This window comes from Rissa tridactyla, chromosome 15 (genome assembly GCF_028500815.1).
Source record: "Rissa tridactyla isolate bRisTri1 chromosome 15, bRisTri1.patW.cur.20221130, whole genome shotgun sequence".
NCBI classification, from domain to species: domain Eukaryota; kingdom Metazoa; phylum Chordata; class Aves; order Charadriiformes; family Laridae; genus Rissa; species Rissa tridactyla.
The window spans coordinates 889002-906984 of NC_071480.1; the positions used below are offsets into that span (position 1 = coordinate 889002).

General features: G+C 43.6%; 1 long non-coding RNA gene across 1 annotated transcript in view; it reads left to right on the top strand.

Annotated features, from left to right (window-relative positions):
* Positions 1–17983, top strand: part of LOC128918079 (uncharacterized) — a 132223-nt gene that overhangs the window by 107222 nt on the left and 7018 nt on the right. The gene's annotated exons all lie outside the window — the stretch shown is intronic.

Genomic DNA, 17983 nt, shown 5'->3' on the forward strand with positions numbered 1-17983 from the left:
TCTTGATAATCTTTGATCAATCGTGGAGATGAGCAGAAGTGCCTGAAGGCTGGAGGTAAGCAAATATCACTCCTATCTTCAAGAAGGGCAAAGAAGGAGGGGGACTACAGTCTTCGCTTTATCCTTGGGAAGGTGTTGGAGCAACTAATCCTGGAAATCATTTCCAGGCACCCAAAGGACAGGAAAATCATCAGGAGTAGTCAACATTTCTTCACCAAGGGGAAGTCATGCCTGATCAACCTTATTACCTTTTATGATGAAATGACTGGCTTGGTAGATGATTGCAAAGCAGGGGATATCATTGACCTTGACTTCAGGAAGGCCTTTGACACTGAATCCCATAAGATCTTCATTAAGAAGCTGTTTAAGTGTGGGCTGGATGAACAGACATGGACATACTGGAGAGAGGACATACTGGAGAGAGTCCAACAAAGGACTGTGAATATGATTAAGGGACTGGAACATCTCTCCAGTGAGGAAAGACTGAGAGAGCTGGAACTGAGGGACCCTGGAAGAGAGAAGGCTCAGGAGGATCTCATCAGAGTATATAAATATCTTGTGTATTTATCCACTGGGTGAAGTAGGGTGTAAAAGAAGATGGACACAGGCTCTTTTCAGTGATGCCTGGTGGCAGCGACAAGAGGCAATGGTTACAAGCTGAAACACAGGAGGCTCTACCTGAACATTAGGAAACACTTTTTCACTGTGAGGATGACCAAGCACTAGAACAGATTGCCCAGAGAAGTTGTGGGGTCTGCATCCTTAAAGATTTTCAAAAGTCAGCTGGACATTGTCCTGGACAGCTTCTAGGTTTCCCTGCTTGGTCGGGGGTGTTGGCCCAGATGACTTTCAGAGGTCCCTTCCAAACTCAGTCATTCTGTAATTCTGTGATTCTGTGAACAATTCTAGGAAAGTGAGTTTTCATACCTGACAAGCTGATTAAATCTGTAAAAGCTCATTTTATGGAAATAAGGATAGATATAAAAAAGATGTACATTTTCCTTACAGAGGAAAGCTATGCCTCACAGAAGTGTATTTTTTAAAGGAATACACAAGCAGATAAAGAAGAAAATCTAGTTGAAATTGTAAGCCTGGATCAAAACATTTTCAATGAAGTCCCTCATCATAATCAGTTAAAGGAAGAAGCCATCATGGAAAAAGAGAAAAAGTTATTCTCAGGATTTATGACACATAAAATGTATGAAACAATGGATGTAAATCAAATTATAAAATCTAATAAAATTGTTTTTCACACTGGAGGAACATTTTCAGTAGAATGGCATAGTGAGCTGTGTTGGAATATGTGTTGTTATGTACTTATTTATAAGTGATAGGTAATAAATAGTGACATTACAAATTTTGCTCATGTCAGAAGCATTGAAGATACCCATAAATAAAAATTATGGTTGATTTGTTTGATATATAGCTGAGTAGAGTGGCCTTCATTGGCCTTCCACGACTACACAGTTTGGGGAAATGAGGTGCCAGGCCAAGAGCAGAGGTGTCAGACATAACTGTCCTCAAGGAGACTGTAGATCATAGAATCATAGAATCATAGAATGGTTTAGGTTGGAAGGGACCTTAAATTGGAAGGGACCCTAAATTGGAAGGGACCCTATCATTACACTCCCTGATAAAGAGTCCCTCTCCATCCTTCTTGTAAGCCCCCTTTAGGTACTGGTAGATCCTGCTGTACTCATCATTCTGATGCATTTTCCAGTGTATCCAATACTGTTGTCCTTAGCTGTGTCCTGATGGAGGAAAAGTGGTCATACCACTGCAGCTGGTCTACTTAAGTTTCATGCACTACTATTTCATTTGTTTATTCCTCTGACATTAGACAGGGTCCCTTTCCATGCAACGATACTTGATGGTGGTTGTCTTGACTGCTGAGCAAATCAGCCAGTCATGACTGGCCTTACTGACATTTGAATGGCGCTTGTCCACTCCACCAGGGGTGGCAAGAACAAGCTGGAATATTTTCTCATTTTGTATACTTGGACATTCTCTGTTGGGTGTTCACCAACATTGCTCCAGACATTGCTCAACTATCAGCTACAAATAATAAATGCAATTTTTCAGATCCCTTTGTCCCACAATTTGATCTAAATGCATGGGGATTTCAATGTTTTTAACTTCTTGCAACAGCCTTGCTTTGTTGCCTGTGACAATCTTCCATAACCTGAGGGAGTCAGTAGGAACTATATGATTAGAAAGCAACATAAACATACCTCGCCTAGCATCTAGGCACCACATCCACACATCATTTCAGGGACAGAAAGTAGGGAACAAGAAGCTAGCTCTTGTTAGTGAGGGATGTAGAGAGCAATAGCTTCATTCTCCTCATGTTTTGCACAGAAGGCCTTGAGGCTTTGGAAAGGCTGAGTGACAGAGCAAACTGGTGCTTGAACAGTTTTGATAGATGATGTTGTGCAAACTGAAATAAAAAAATATGGATTAGGTGGGTTACTGTTACTGGTGTTCTGAGGTTCAACTTACCTGGAACTGCTTCTTCCCAAGCAAAGGAAAATTCCTCAGTTGTGCCCTCAATCATTTCCAGCAGAGTAACACACCTCATTAGAGACTCTCCTGCTGCATGGCAAATGCACCCTTTCAGCTATCAATACTACATGCTGCCACCAGCATTCACTCCTTGTATCACACCCTGATATATAATTTATCCAGTTGACATGGGAATAGTCAAGTTTACCATCGCTATGGTGTTTCCTGCTTTGCAACCTCTTGTTCCCCCTCAGGATGCTATAGTTGTCACCATTTTGGTTAGACGAACTCTTTATCACATTTTTCTGCTTTGGCTCGCAATTTCAATTCCAGGGATATCTGCTACTTGTTAACATGTGTCTTTTCTTCATAGAGTGTGACTCTAGTCTTTTGTTTCATACTTCCGTGGTATAACATGCTATGCCAGTGCAGGATCCTTTCTTTTTCTTGTCTTTTGCAAAAGTCCAAGAATCCCTAAGTCCTCTCATGTGAAGGACTACTCCCTTCTGTTATGTAAACAGCAGCTTGAAAAAGTGATTATAGGTTTCTTTTTTCAACCTGGGGAGATTCAGTCAGATTACTCAACGCAGAGCTACCATAACCACTATCTGTCAATATCTGCTTACCTCCCAATAAGATAAGCTTAGGTGTTGGGGTTTTTTTTCTCCTTGTTCCTTCCCCTGCTGTTCATTTTTGTTCAATCCTCGAAGGGGAGGAGTTGAAGGGGAGAAGTGGGATCTCCCACAGTATGCAGACCCAATTTGTCATTTCAACTCACCTAATCTTGAAGAACTTCTTTAGGTTCAGCTAAAATTTCAGTGTTTACAAATCTCTGTTATTGGCAGCTTTAGGCAGCTAAGTGAGGTTGAAATGCCAAGTCAGGTTCATTTGTGAGAGCTCCCACTGAAACAAAAAGCATTTTTCCTAAACCTACTGAAAAAGAAAAAAAAGTCTAACTTTTATCACTTAAAATTGATACATTAATTTGAGCAATGTTTCCTTTCATCTTTTAGTTCTGTTAAATGGAGGAGTCAAATTCTGTTAAATGTTAAAGAGGAGTCTGCACTGTTGCTATACTGAAATGTAACTACCACTGCTTGTTCCTATTTCCACACTTCTATGATTTGATTGGGTACAGTGGGATAGTACTGGGGAAGCACTGACTTACCATGTTTATAAAATGCATCTAGGTAAAGGGTGCCCAAACAGTGCATCAGTCCTCTGTTGTGGAAAATACCTAATGAATGAAACAAACTTTGAAGCAAAAAGAAAAATGAACTGGTTCCTGCCAACCATTATTTTTCTGCCATTCTTGTTTCCATCCATGTCTGCAGGGCTGAACTCCACCAAGGCTGGATGCAAAACACAGCACAGCTGAAAGAAAAGAGACAGACTGAAAGACTTCTCTGGATACAGACTCTCCTGCACAACATATGTCTTGTGCAAAGCACTGGAGTGCTGGAATTCCCCATGGAGGAGAGGGATTCAGGCATGCTGAAAATAGACCCTTCTTGAGAAGAAGTTCATAGAATTACCGAATGACAGAGTGGCTGAGGTTGTAAGGGGCCTCTGGAGGTCATTTGGTTCAACCTGCTTGTGAAAGCAGGGCCACAGAGAGCCAGGTGCCACCTAGAGCCAGACCAGGCAGCTGCCTCGCTTTCTGCAACACCTTATGATACAACTGCTTCTCCCCCATGTTCTGTGATTATTGAAAAGAGTCTGAGAACGAGAGGCCACGTTTTAGTGCAGTTTGAATCATGGAAGTAAGTGGAAATGTCTCAAGAATGCCTGTCTCTGACCCCATGAAACTCTCCTTGTCACATTTGAATCCCAGTGATTGTTTATATTATGGGAATGAGCATAAGACTATCTGTATCAAGATTTTCCTAGCCCAGGATCTTGAGTCTGACACTTGCCAAGAGGAGAGTCCCAGTTAGAATATGTGAACATAGCGAGTGTAGTGATCTTGCTGAGAACAATCCCACAGCCCCTCTGATTTTTTGCTTGGAGACTTTCTGACCAAGCTAATGTGTCTTTATATTTTACATCTAAACCTAATTTTTATTCTATGAATTTGTACATTTCCTGGAGTTGGGTAGTTGTATACCATTGTATACATATTGTATGTCACTCTGGTGTAAAATCTAATGTATTCCACAGCAAAAGTTCTGTATTTTGTGATCTGGTAAAAAAAAAAACCAACCAGAAAATTATAGTTCTACAATTTCAGCATGGTACAGAACATGGATATTTGACTGAGATGAAGAGATAGGGTTATATCTAGCAGCTTTGTTGCTTTAAAGCTCCCAGAAGACCTGGTGGTTGTCGACACTAAAAGAGGCTCTGCCTTTACTACTACAGTCATGGACCAGTACACATGGGAATGTCTTCACCCATACCTGGAAGTGGATTGGATGTATAGGTGAAGTAATTTTGCAAAATTCTTGCCCCAGAAGTCATGTCATGGAATTGTCACTACACCTGCTTATACCCAATTCACAAAGTTATTTCTGCAGCTCTGAGGCCTACAGATGTGTCTTAAACAAAAAAGAAGAAAAAAGTAGAGCAAGTATTGCTTTTGGAGAGCTGTAACTGAGCTTCCTGCTCTAAGTGACAAAAAGAAAACATAAAGAATAAGTTTTCAGATGCAATGAAAAATAATAATTATTTTAGGGCAAAAATGCATGGAATTGTTCATAAATACAACCATTACAGATTCAGAGAGGCCAACAGTGATATTATATTTGCAAGAAACTGGAACAAGTTAATTTCAAGAAATTCAGAATCCCAGGCATGGGCATATTACCTCTAGCTTGAAATGAGGACACGTAAAAATTGTGTGATTCTTCTTAACTGTATTAATCTCACTGCAATCTCTGCGATAAGAAAGTAGGTAATTTTTCCTGTTTCCTGGGAACTGGGATATAGACTATCACTGTGTCTGAAGAGTACGCTGGCATAAATAAGGCACAAATAGCTTCCTAGAAGCAAAATTCTGTTTTTCATGGAATGTGTGTGTAATGAAGGCTAAAATGAGAGATGAAATGATGACTTGATATTTGATCCATGTGAGCCGTGTGACACTGAGGTAAATATTGCCCCTCTATATCAATTCTGAGATAGGATGAGAGCTTGTCAGCAAGAATGCCTGAGAGAGAGACTTCAGAGCATCAATGGAAGGCACAGGAGTGCAGTAGGGTAGAGGCAAGATGACGCTGAGTGCATCAGCTGATGTTTTGAAACTGCTGGGGTAGCAGTAGTGGCACTGTATAAAACCCTGATGACACCTGTTCAGAAATACTCTGTATAATCGTGCCATATTCATGCCACCATACTTGCTCCTGCCTGCCTGATATGGCACTTTTCTGGCCCCTCAACATCCCCAAACGTAGCTGAAGATGTCTCAGGCCTGCCATCAGTCCTGGTCATTCAGCTCCTCCTCTCACCAGCATAGTGACCCTCCTCTGGAGCTGCTCCTTTGCTTCTGGGCCTTTTCCAATGCCCAGGAGGCACTGAGAAGCCACGCACTTGCTTTCAGATGGGACAGATCCTTATGAATCAACCCTATGCTGTGTTGCCGCCCTGGGCTCTCTGTCTCATGCTACTCACATCGATGACTTCCCAAATTCAAAACCAAGAGCAGCTTGGAGCCAGTATCACCAGGCACAGCATGAGCTGCCTCGCCCAGGCAGGAGGCTCCCAGTCCTGGGTCCAGCAGGTTTGCTGAAAGCTCTGCTGGGTGTCCCCAGTGTCCATAGCAGCCCGTGAGTGGGATTTGCTCAGCTGTGAGCAGGCCCAGCTGTGCTGTGGTCACACGTCGGCATCTGAACCCAGTGAGCACGCGAGGCTGTGGCTCAGCAGCCATGGGGTGGGTGCATGGAGTGCTTTGCCTCCCACGTGCACGCTCTGCCCAGACCCATGAGCAGTGCCTGCATTTGACGCTGCCTGTGCTCAGCCTGTCTGCCTGTACAAACAGGGAGTTGTCCCCCCTCCCAGGGACCAGACCCTGCCCTGGCTCCACAACAGCAGGAGCACCTGGACTCCAGGCTCTCCACGGACTCTGTGCCAGGTGCTGACCCTGCGGGGGACCTACCTGCCTTGCTTCTGCATGGTGGCTGGTGGTGACAGGCATGTCAGGACACAGCAGTTGCTCTGGGTCAGCCCAAAGGCCAGCCCAGAGCAGTGTCTCCCTGGTAGTGTCTGAGCCTCACTGGTGTGGCAATGTATGCCAGAGCCTGCACACACCTTCTACATCTTCTATAGCCTTGAACCAAATGCCATCTCATCTCTCCGACTACCCACACTTGCGGATGAGCTCTGTTTGCAAAGGCATCTGAATTTAACTCAGGAAATTACATTTTACTGTGTTTTTCTGTTTGAGTGCTTGTTCTCTTCATGTGGACCTGGGAAACATCCCAAATGGACAAGTCTGGCTACTCTATGCCAAAGGCTTTTACCAATATTTCTCTCAGGGCATATTGGACTGGACACTGGTCACAAATATGCCATTCTGTGCGGTTCCTCTCCCTTTTATGTTGATTAATTTGCTTTCCATCAAGCTTCCTCCTTGTCAGCGCTGAGCAAATAATACATGTGGCTAATACAGAAAAGGAATAGTGAAGTTTGTGCCTTCCCAGCCAGGTCAGCCCAAGGATCTTTCCAAATATGCTCATCATTCACTTGTTATCTCAGACTGTGCCAGAATATTTTGAGCAGCAAAGGCCCCTGCAGCCCTGCCAGCTGAAGCGGGTAAGCTGGCAGACTGGCTGCCTGGTAGGGAAACACTCCTTTCCCCACCTCACAATTATCAATACCTCACTGTTTTCCACCTTAACAGCAGTTTCTCCATGGGCTTTGTTCCAGAGCCTAGCTGTTCTAGTGCAGCTAGATCAGAAATGTCACAGCTCCTTTGCCTGGACAGTCGGGCGTCATCTGAGGAAGATGACAGGTCAGCCTGTCTTGGCCTGCCTTTGACAAACTGCCTTTCATCCACTTTTCCTTGTAGTGCAGACTCTTTTGCAGAATGTTACCTCTTGCCAGAGCACGTCCCCTAGCCCTCTGGATAAGTCATTCCTTCTCCAGACATTGTCATTCCTAGGCCTCGCTCCAGCCCATACATAGTGTGTGCATGGTGTAAGAAGGCAGCTCTGGAAATCCTTCCTGTAGGGGAACTGGGAAGTTGTCACCTCAAGGTATGGTTTCACTAGAACAAAAGTTCTCCCCACCTTTTAATCTGGCCCCACAGAATGTTGAACTCTTGCCTGGCCACTGTAATGACCACAATAGGTCCCAACAGGAGCATCGCACTTCAGACACTCCAGCAAAAATATTTTTCCATGAGGAGCGCTTAGATCCCCTCATAATTTACAGAGGCAATGAAGACTGGCATGGCTGGTGGGACAGTCTTTTCCAACGTCTCTGAGAATTCCTTGCCATTCTGTATCATTTAGGCAGTCTGTTGTAAAGTTGAACCAGAATGGGGTTCAACTAGAACAGGGGATGTAGGGAAACGTTTTTTCTTTTTGGCTACAGGCAGGCAGAGAGAATTGGCAGCAGAAAGGAACTGCCTTTGTTATCATGTTAGTTTACGATATTTTTGATAGAGTTTTTTTCTATATATGCCAGAGTCCTGGACTTCCTAAATATAACTCCTGGCCCTGACAAAACTCCAAGGGGTAGAAAGTGATTAATCTTAAAGCCTGTCAGGGATTGGTGAACAGTAATGTATTGTTTTGATGGAAAGCAGATGTTATGTCCTGCCAGGGGAGGAACCTTGTATGTATCAGTTAGGGGCTGATGTCTTGTGGGGGGGAGGGATTAAGGAGCTTGTATTTTGTGTGGATGCAAAAGAGACCGTGTTCCGAAGGAAGAAGAGTGTTTAAGGATACCCTGGGCAGGGTAAGCACTTTTCAGTAGCGTATCTCCAGTGCACAATTCTTTGTAGTGTAAGGTTTGTTCTTGCCTGAGCCATGTATTCGCATACACTGCATTATCATTCATCTCACATCCTTGGAACCAAGGCCATTTATAGAAGGGTTAGGAAGTGGCAAACAGGTATTCTGGAGGGTCTTATTCCACTGTTTACACCTCTTTCTGCAATACCTCACCTGATGATGTAAGGGCCACAAGCCACTACTGGTGGCAAGAACTCACTAGGACCTTGTGGCTAGAGAATGAAAGCTATGTGCAACCTTGGCCTGTCATGCCTTTTTGAAGGGATAAAGCCTGTTTTGTTCACTCCGTATGACTCAGGGAAGGAGGGTTTGTGTGCTATCACCACCACACACTGTGGCACTCTGCAGTTGCAGGGGCTGCATACATTCTGGGAAGAAGGTAATGTTGACCTATCTCTGGAAGAAGTTATCATCACAAAGTATCGTTATGATAAACTTAGCTATTCTAAGTAGTTGCATCATCCATGAATTTTCTGTAATGAATGAGGGCCATATAAAATAAAATAACAAAAGGTCTTTCATTTATTTACAAGAACAAAGTGGCAGAGCTGCAAATGTAGGAGTATATCCTACAGTGGGGGAATCCTGTCTAAGTGAAGCTCCTGACAAACTCATACAGATTACAGGAAAGTGTGGTCTGCAAGAAGTCAGCCACGAGCAGGCTTATGGTGAACTTGCTCATCCAGTTAGCTCAACACAGGCTGTTCTAAGTGAGATATTCCTAGGCTCCAGATGAGAACTCACATTTCCATGGAGAGTACCTTGTGTTGCTCATTGCAGGTCTGCAGTCTCACTGCTTGGTACTTTTCTTTAATAAAAGAGGTCTGAGCTGTGTTGCTGCTGGCAACCAGGCCATTAAGGCCACTGCTGACCTGGCCTTAGGCCACTGTATGAAGGTGGCCTCTAATCAAATCCTCAGTGTCATTGGCTTTCCATAGAAACCAGTAGGTAAGCAGGCAGCAAGGTGATAGAAGAAGTGCTAATCAGAAGCTAGGATTTGTTTGGGAAATAGCCCCTTTTACAGTGAATGCTGGTGTGCTCGTGAGTTAAGTGGCAGAAAAGTCCTGTGCGCACTGTGTGCAATAAAGGTCAAGGCTGTGGAAATCCAGAGAGGTGTGGAACAGTTGTCACACCACAGTGTCCTGCAGCCTACTCACAGAAGGAAGACAGTATACCTTACTCAGAGGCCACAGTAGTGGTGTTATCAAGGGTGCACCACATTCTCCTGTGCCCAAAACGTGCTCTATTGGGTACAAAGACAACGTAGATGCTGCTGTTGAGTAACCCTGCTGAGGCAGTGTGCTTGAAGGATGGTCTCCTAGGTGCATAGCTGGGCCTTGGACTGTCAGGATACATCCTCTTGTGTGTCTCAGAGACACAGCAGTTTAACACTGTGAACTACCACATGAGGTGCTGTTTTATGTGTGCCAGATGGCACAGGAAAATTTATGTGCTGTTCCCTCATGCAGCAGCTGACAAAGAAATGCAGAAAGGCATGTTTGTGCTACTAACATTAAAAGTAAGTTTACTTGCTGCTTGTTGCTCTGTATCTACATATGACATGATCTATTTATCTCCCCCTTCTCCACACAACTGTTGATTTTATAGACTCTATCATAACCTGCCTCAGTCATCTTTTCTTGGGTCTGAAGATGTCCTTGTATGGGAGCAGTTCTCTGTCTCTGATATTATTTGAGACCCTTCTCTGCACCTTTTTGGGATCTGGTTACTAAAACCAAATTCAATATTCAAGCTTTGAACACATGAGGGTTTTATACCATGACATAATGATTTATTCTGATCTATCATCAGTGTCTTCCATACCCCTCCCTGCTATTTTTCCATCTGTATGGTCAATCTGCTTTGGGGCTGACAATTCAGAGAACCATCATCAAGATACCAAGATCTTTTTAATGAATAAACAATTTTTTGGGGATGTAGAGAAATTATTAATTTATAAATGTTAAATATCACTAACCTGTGATATTCAGCTGACCTGTCATACAATCATCCAATTACTCTGAGTCATGACATCCCATGCAATTTTAGTGTCACAAGCAGATCTTGCCATACTTTTGTCATTTTTTTAAAGTCCTTTTTTTCCAGGCCATTTATGTATATGTTGAACTGCATAGGTTCACATATCTCTGAGGGACTCTGCTCGTGACTTCCTGACTCAGCCAAGCACTTATTTCCTGTCTTTTAATTCACAAGGTAAATATTTCTTCCCATTCAAAGTAATTTTTTTCCATGTCATGTGGGAGCATGTACATTTCAGAATCTCATCACACAGTATTGACTAGATCATTCTTATCCATGTCCCTGTTGATTCTCTTGAAGTCAAACATATTGTGAGACACAGCTTTCACTTTCAAATTCTGTTCTCATTGTGGTTTCTACCAATTTGCCTTATGCAGATGTCAGACTGAGCAATCTACTCCCCCACAATGAGTAAAGTTTTAAAAGTCTAATATTACAGGTGCAACATTTTATTCCCTTGGTACTAAGCATGATTTAAACAACAGGTCACTTCTACAACAATTGTTGGTTTGGTTTGGTTTGGTTTTTTTTAATATTCCTGGGTATATAAAACTTGCTGCAACAGATGTGTTACTGTTCAATGTATTATTTTCTCCTACAATCTGAAGTATCTAATGGAGACCTTAAGTTAACAGGGTTCCTCACATTTTTCTCTGTTAATAGATGTTCTTTCTGGAAACCTCCTCAGTTCTGAAGTAAAAACCAGCGCAAATTGATGAGTTTTCTGATTGTTTTCCATTAATACTCTTTTAATGCTTCAATTGTTACTGTTTCTTATGCAGTCCCTCATGCAGGCCCTCTGCTCATAAAATGCTTATAATAGACATATAAATATATAGGCATATATTGATGCTTGAGATGACACCATTTGGATTATCTTTTATAACCTTTTCTCACATTGAACAGATTAGGCCCAATGATGTAGTTAATGTGATTACTCTTCAATGACAGGTTTTGTCATATTCAAGGTTAATATTGAAGCTGTCAGAAACATAGCAAACACTGAAACACTTAGATGTGTAGAGATATATCTGCTATGTAATAAGCTACATTAAAAAGCTCACAGATAACACAGACAACCATACCAACAGTTCCAGTTAAACTGAATTTTGTACTTCTTAGGATTATCTGACACACTACATTATTTTATTCAAAAAATATTCCTCGTGGGATTTGCAGCTTGCAAGTGCTGTTGTCAGACACGTTCTCATTATGAGCAGGACATGCTGGAGGCATCAGTGCACCCGTTGGACCCCAATTAACTCTCTGTCAGGGAATACCCAGCTTCTGCCATAGCAGCATTTCTGCTGCCCTCAGTGTAAAATGAGAACTCCCACGAATGTTAACACACGCCGAAAAGAAATGCCAATGCTCTAATCTACTAGAGCAAAACTTCTCATCCCTACCCTTCTGCTAAGATGCAGCTGAGTACTGGATCGTGGCAATGGTAAGGACATACTTTGCATATAAAAACCAATAAAAATTAGGTGAGACTAAATTAAAGTGAGGCAATCTTTTTGTATTTCTTGCAGGCTGTTTGTGTGCCATACTGTGGCTGGCATGTTGTGCTGCCTGGTAAGAAAACTTGTTTCAGAGATCTGCTCCGGCATCCGTAATAGAGAATTCCATGCTGGTGCAGAAAAAAAAAAAAGGTAGGAAATATGAACTGACCTGTCGAAGAAAGTCACTAATGATCATAACTAATGGAGGACTTGAATGCATCCTCTGGGACGAAAAGCAGTTCAGGATGTTCGTTGCATAGGCTATGAGAGATGCAAGCTAAAATCCATGGACCTAGAGCATAAGCCACAAGATAGTGCTGCTGGTAAAGGTTAGGTGGAGTTGCTGGGTTTTCTTTGGGGTTGGTTGGCTGTTTTGTTTGTTTTTGTTTTTCGTATGAATGGCTGGCTTTTCTCTCTCTAAGTTGGGTCCTTCTATTATTAGTGTTTGGTATACTTGGGATCTAGCTTCAATTTATGGAAATAAAAGTCATTACTTTTCCTGCTATGGAATGTTGGAAGTTGCATTTTTTGTAAAGGTGATGCTATCCTTTTTCTGCGTGGATTCCCAGCGGCTTTCTAAAGAGCTATGGCGACAGGCAATCTACAGTTAAGGGGAAGGTACCATTTCACTGAGCCGTGGACAGGAAGGTAAAAACTATGAGCTGGGCTGTTAGGATAAGCAGTTCCTGAACATGCATCTGAGTTAGCTAATTATACTCTTCCTACCATCACAACAAACCTGAGAGGATGACATCTGAGCAATATTTTAAATAAGATGAGGGTGATTTAGAGGATACATTTTCCCATCACACACTGCAGTTTCAGTTACACCGAAAACGAGTAGGGTGGAAGACAGAGAAGTCAGTGGGTAGAAAAGGTTGTCTGGAAATGTCTGAGATGTTGGAGAGTGAAGAAAAATGACAGAAATCCTAAATCAGTGTTCAAAGTTCAATACTAGAAACAGTAAATAACCAGCTTGTATTGAGAGAAGAAAAAAAAGATGATGAGGTATGATTCATCTACAGTAGAAACTTAAATATCTTTTTATGGAAGTATATCAGCTTCATTTTCAAGCCTGACTGTTTTGAGGATGTAAAAGAAAGTATCTCTTTTGCCATAACCTTATTTATGAAAAATCTCAAAAATCATAGAATTGTAGACCAACTCAGTTGGAAGGGACCACAACAGATCAAATGGTCCAGGCTTTCATGGGAAAGGGAACCTAGATGAGATTATCTAGCACCCTGTCCAAGTGCATCGTGGAAATCACCAGTGATGGGGACTTCATGGTTTCCCCAGGGAGATTGTTCCAGTGAATGATGGTTCTCACTGTAAGAATGTATTTCTTACATCACAACTGAACCTCTCCCGGTGCAACTTGCACCTGTTACCCCTCGTCTGCTCCATGTTGCTCCTTGGGAGAAGAGAGCTTCTGTCCTCTTTGTAGCGTGCGTTAAGAACCAGAAAGGTGTGATGGGGTCTCCCCCTGAGCCATCTCTTCTCCAGGGAGAAAAGACCTAACGCTCCTTCAGTCTTTCCTTAGGCCAGGTTCTCCAGTCCTTTGATCAACTTTGTGGTCCACCTTTGGACCTTCTCGTGTCTGTCCATGTCTTTCTCGAATTGTGGAGATCAGAACTGGACACACAACTCCACATGTGGCCTGACAAGCATTGAATAGAATGGGATGATCACATCTTAACTCTCCTAGTAATACCCGTATGGATGCAGCCCAGGATCTGATTTCCCTTCATTAAAATGAGAATTTCAATTCTTTCTAGCTCACACAGGGCTTCTGATCTATTGGCTGGGATATAGTGTCATTGCCCTGCAGAATATACTTATTCCAATGCTGTGAGAAGATTGGAGCTGTGAGGAAAAGGACAATGACCTCACTGCCCTATAGTTCATAGTTTGCATGAAGGTCACATTAACACTAACTGTATCTCAAAGAGTTATCCATGTATAAAATAACATCTCATGTAGGATTCAGTGTGCACTTGCTCTCTCCACTGTTTCTGGAGCGTCCCACAACCTATCCACTCTCCCACTCCCCACCAGTACCTCTGCTTTCCCAAGGTGCACCTCCCTTCAATGTTTTCAGCCATTTCTTTTGGCACCATGGCTCACAAGGACTTGGCGTGTGAGGACGCATCAGACACAACCTGCCTGCCTGCCCCTCCTGCAGTGCCAGGACAAAACAGACATTCAGAAAACAGGTCTGTTTCCCAAGGCACCCTTGCACCCAGCAAGACAGGCATTGAGGCACTAAAGCAATGGGCACGAAATGGGTGGATGGACAGTGGGTTCACAAAAACAGTGTAGATTCCCCTTCCAGAGTTTAGGTGCAGCTGTGGTAGTTGCTCCCAAGTGAGCTCCCTGCATCCCTGTGTTCTTATCACACCTCTGGCCACTGAAGCTGCGATTCTGCACCTAGGAACAGCAGCTACCTGCACCGTGACCCAGCTACTTGAAGAGGGCTGATGTTGTAACTCACAAATGCTCTCACAGATGATCAAAAGCAGCAGAGTTGAAGTACAGGGTCAGGTACCAACAGCTAGATGATGTTCATTTCATTGTTCTCTTCCTTTCTTCCTCTCTCTTTTCCTTCCATCCTTCCTTCCTTTCATCCATCCATCCATACATCCATCCATCCATTCATCCGTCCATTCATCCATCCATCCATCCATTCATCCATCTCTCATTTCTGTCTCTTTCTCCCCTCCCTTTCCTCAGTCTTTCTGTCTCACCCCTCAATCTTTCCCTCTCAATCTTGCTTTCTTAATCTTTCTTATTTTTCCCCTTCCTCTCTTTTCTCTGTCTTTTTCTACATTTCACTCTTTCTTGCTTGCTTCCTTGCTTTCTTTTCCTTCCTTCCTTCCTTCCTTCCTTCCTTCCTTCCTTCCTTCCTTCCTTCCTTCCTTCCTTCCTTCCTTCCTTCCTTCCTTCCTCTTTCCTTTCTTTCCTTTCTTTCTTTCTTTCTCTGTCTCTCATTCTTTCACCCACCTTTTCTACATCTCCCTCTTCTCTCCCTCTTTTTTGCTTCCTCTTTCCCTGTTCTTCTCCTTTTCTGTCATCGGGAAGGAATGTAATTTTGGGCCAAGACAATGCTTCTATGGCCTGAGGCATGACCAGTAAGTAGAAAATGGGAAAGCTGAATCTAACGCTGTTGGCAAGAAGTCTCCGTAAGGAACTTCTTTCTGCAGGTCAGAGATACTTTCTCCGTGTCTTTGCGCCTCTCACAGGGCTGATGTTTTTGTGCTCAGGAGACACACCACACTCTTTCTTGCCCAAGCTGTTTAAGGTCAGAGAATTCATTATCAGTGCAGGCGGGGGAAGATGTGAAGCAGCCCTGCAGAAAAAGACTTGGGTGTACTGGTGGGTGAAAAGCTGGACATGAGCCAACAATGTGCACTCGCAGCCCAGAAGGCCAATCGCATCCTGGGCTGCATCAGAAGAACCATGGCCAGCAGATCCAGAGGGATGATGGTACCCCCTCTACTCTGCTCTCGTGAGACCGCACTTGGAGTACTGCGTGCAGCTCTGGAGCCCTCAGCACAGGAAGGACATGGACCTGCTGGAGCGGGTCCAGAGGAGGCCATGAAGATGATCAAAGGGCTGGAGCCCCTCTGCTGTGAGGACAGGCTGCGAGAGTTGGGGTTGTTGAGCCTGGAGAAGGCTCCAGGAAGACCTTATAGTGGCCTTCCAGCACCCGAAGGGGGCCTACAGGAAAGCTGGGGAGGGGCTGTTTGCAAGGGCATGTAGCGATAGGACGACGGGCAATGGTTTTAAATGAGAGCAGGGCAGGTTTAGGTCAGACATCAGGGAGAAGTTCTTTCCACTGAGGGTGGGGAGACACTGGCCCAGGCTGCCCAGGGAGATGGTGGAGGCCCCACCCCTGGAGACATTCCAGGGCAGACTTGATGAGGCTCTGAGCAACCTGATCTAGTTAAAGATGTCCCTGCTGACTGCAGGGGGCTTGGACTAGATGACCTTTAAAGGTCCCTTCCAAACCAACACTTTCTATGATTCTAACTCTGTTGTCCACATGTGGCAGCAGCTCTAGTGGAGTTGCATCTATTTTAAACCTCCTCTTAGAGATGTTCCTTTATGCCTGTTATGGACCCATGCTTTTCCCAAGATCAGTTACCTTTGCATCAGCACTTCTCAGGTCACAAGCAGCCTGACTCCAGAAATAGTGTGTCAATGCAAAATGACTCCTGCCCTCCAGTTAAGGCAGCAAATCACAAAGTGAGGAGAAATTAGTTTTCCTTACCCCTCCCATTAATATTCCACCCTGATTCTAAGAAGTCTCCAATCCTGCTTTCCGGGATGGCTGGTGGCGAGCCCAGGTCAGCCCGGTGCAACCTGTGGGACTTCTCTCCATTTCCCCCATTGCAGCGTGAAGCAGATAATCGTACCAAGTTGTTGTCATTTAAGGAACCCGCAAAGTTGTCTTCACCAGCTGATCGTTTAGGAACAAATTCTCAAGCCATAACTTCTTACAGGTAAGAGATGAGCCCCAACATTTTCAAGTGCTTCAAGTGCATCATGATTCTTACACAGTCAGGCTAGGTTGTGCCTTATGGATGGTCATTGTCATATTGTCCAAGGGTAACAGGGAATTTAGACATCCAAATATGGTCCCCAAAGTTGTTGTCGTATTTGCTAGTCAGTCAGCAGGTTGAAAAACGTACCCATGGAGCTAGAAATACTTCTCCACGCTTTTACTGAGCCACAGTTGCACTACACTGACCTTGGAATTAAGCTTTTGGGGGTTGGTTGTCTGTTTATTTGTTTAAGGAAATGTGTGCTTTAGTAAAAACAAAATGCTTTTGCTTCCTCTCAAGGTGTTCAAAGGTTTTGTCTGGAAAAGAAAGAATCCCACCTATTTCTTGGGAGCATAATGTGGGAAGGGAGAGAGGTGGTTTCCCTTCTTCGATGCCCAGATATCGCTGGCGCCGATGCAGCTTTCACAGCTTCACACATAAAGATGCTGTCCCTCAAGAGCATCACTTACAGTGACACAGGAGTCAACACAGGGTGTCACCTTTTCCTTAAATACATTTAGCTGTTGCCTAGCAAAGTACTTCCATGTTTAGTTATAACACGGCAGGATTTCTTGGGTGCATTCCTCAGCATGCTTGGGAGAATGAAGACCTCCTAATCCTGAATGCTGTTGCTGCAAACACACAATGCAAAAGGCTTCCTGCCTGCTGTCTCCTCCCTACCTCCCCTCCAACACCTTCAGCTCTCTTCCCCAGCAACCTCACAGCTTCCTGAAGTACTCCCTGGAAATGTAGTGGTGTAGAAATTGCCAGGAACCTGGAGGGAGCCATGTGTCCCTGTAGTGAGAGAGAGCCAAGCCTCCTTCACCACACTTGACATCTGCTTGTAGAATCTGCCCTTTAGCAGCACACGATGCACCAGTGTCCAGTGCTGCCGCCGTGGCTGTTCTGTATTTTAAGTACTGTTTCTTGCCTTGCAGGAGACAGGCTGTCACTTATTTAAAACTTTAGACCAGCAGACATTGTGTAGGTGACTTGTTTCTTCTCTATCCATCCCGGATGCAGTTAGTATCTCCATTCCAACTCTTCCATTTCTGCAAGTGGTAGGACACTGTTTGGCATTATCACCTATGCTTTTTTCTTCCATAAATTGCTAGAGTTTGTGATTTCGTTAAAGGTATGTTGTCCCCAGAGTTCTTCCCACTTGAGGTCTTATCTTACATGATGAAAACTAGTTCCTTTAGCTTTTTGTATTTATACATAACTCCACATTATTCGTTGTCACAAATGCTTACTATAGTCCTATTTAAATATTTCTGTACTGAAAAACACTATACAGTACTACAGCAGTTCCAAGCTTGTTCTGCTGGTTCTTCATGTTACATTCTTTGGGTTTTATCTGATAGGGAGTTCTCTTGTTCACTCTTACTTCTACCAATCTGTTCACCCATCTCCATTTCGTTTACGACAGGAGCATTCT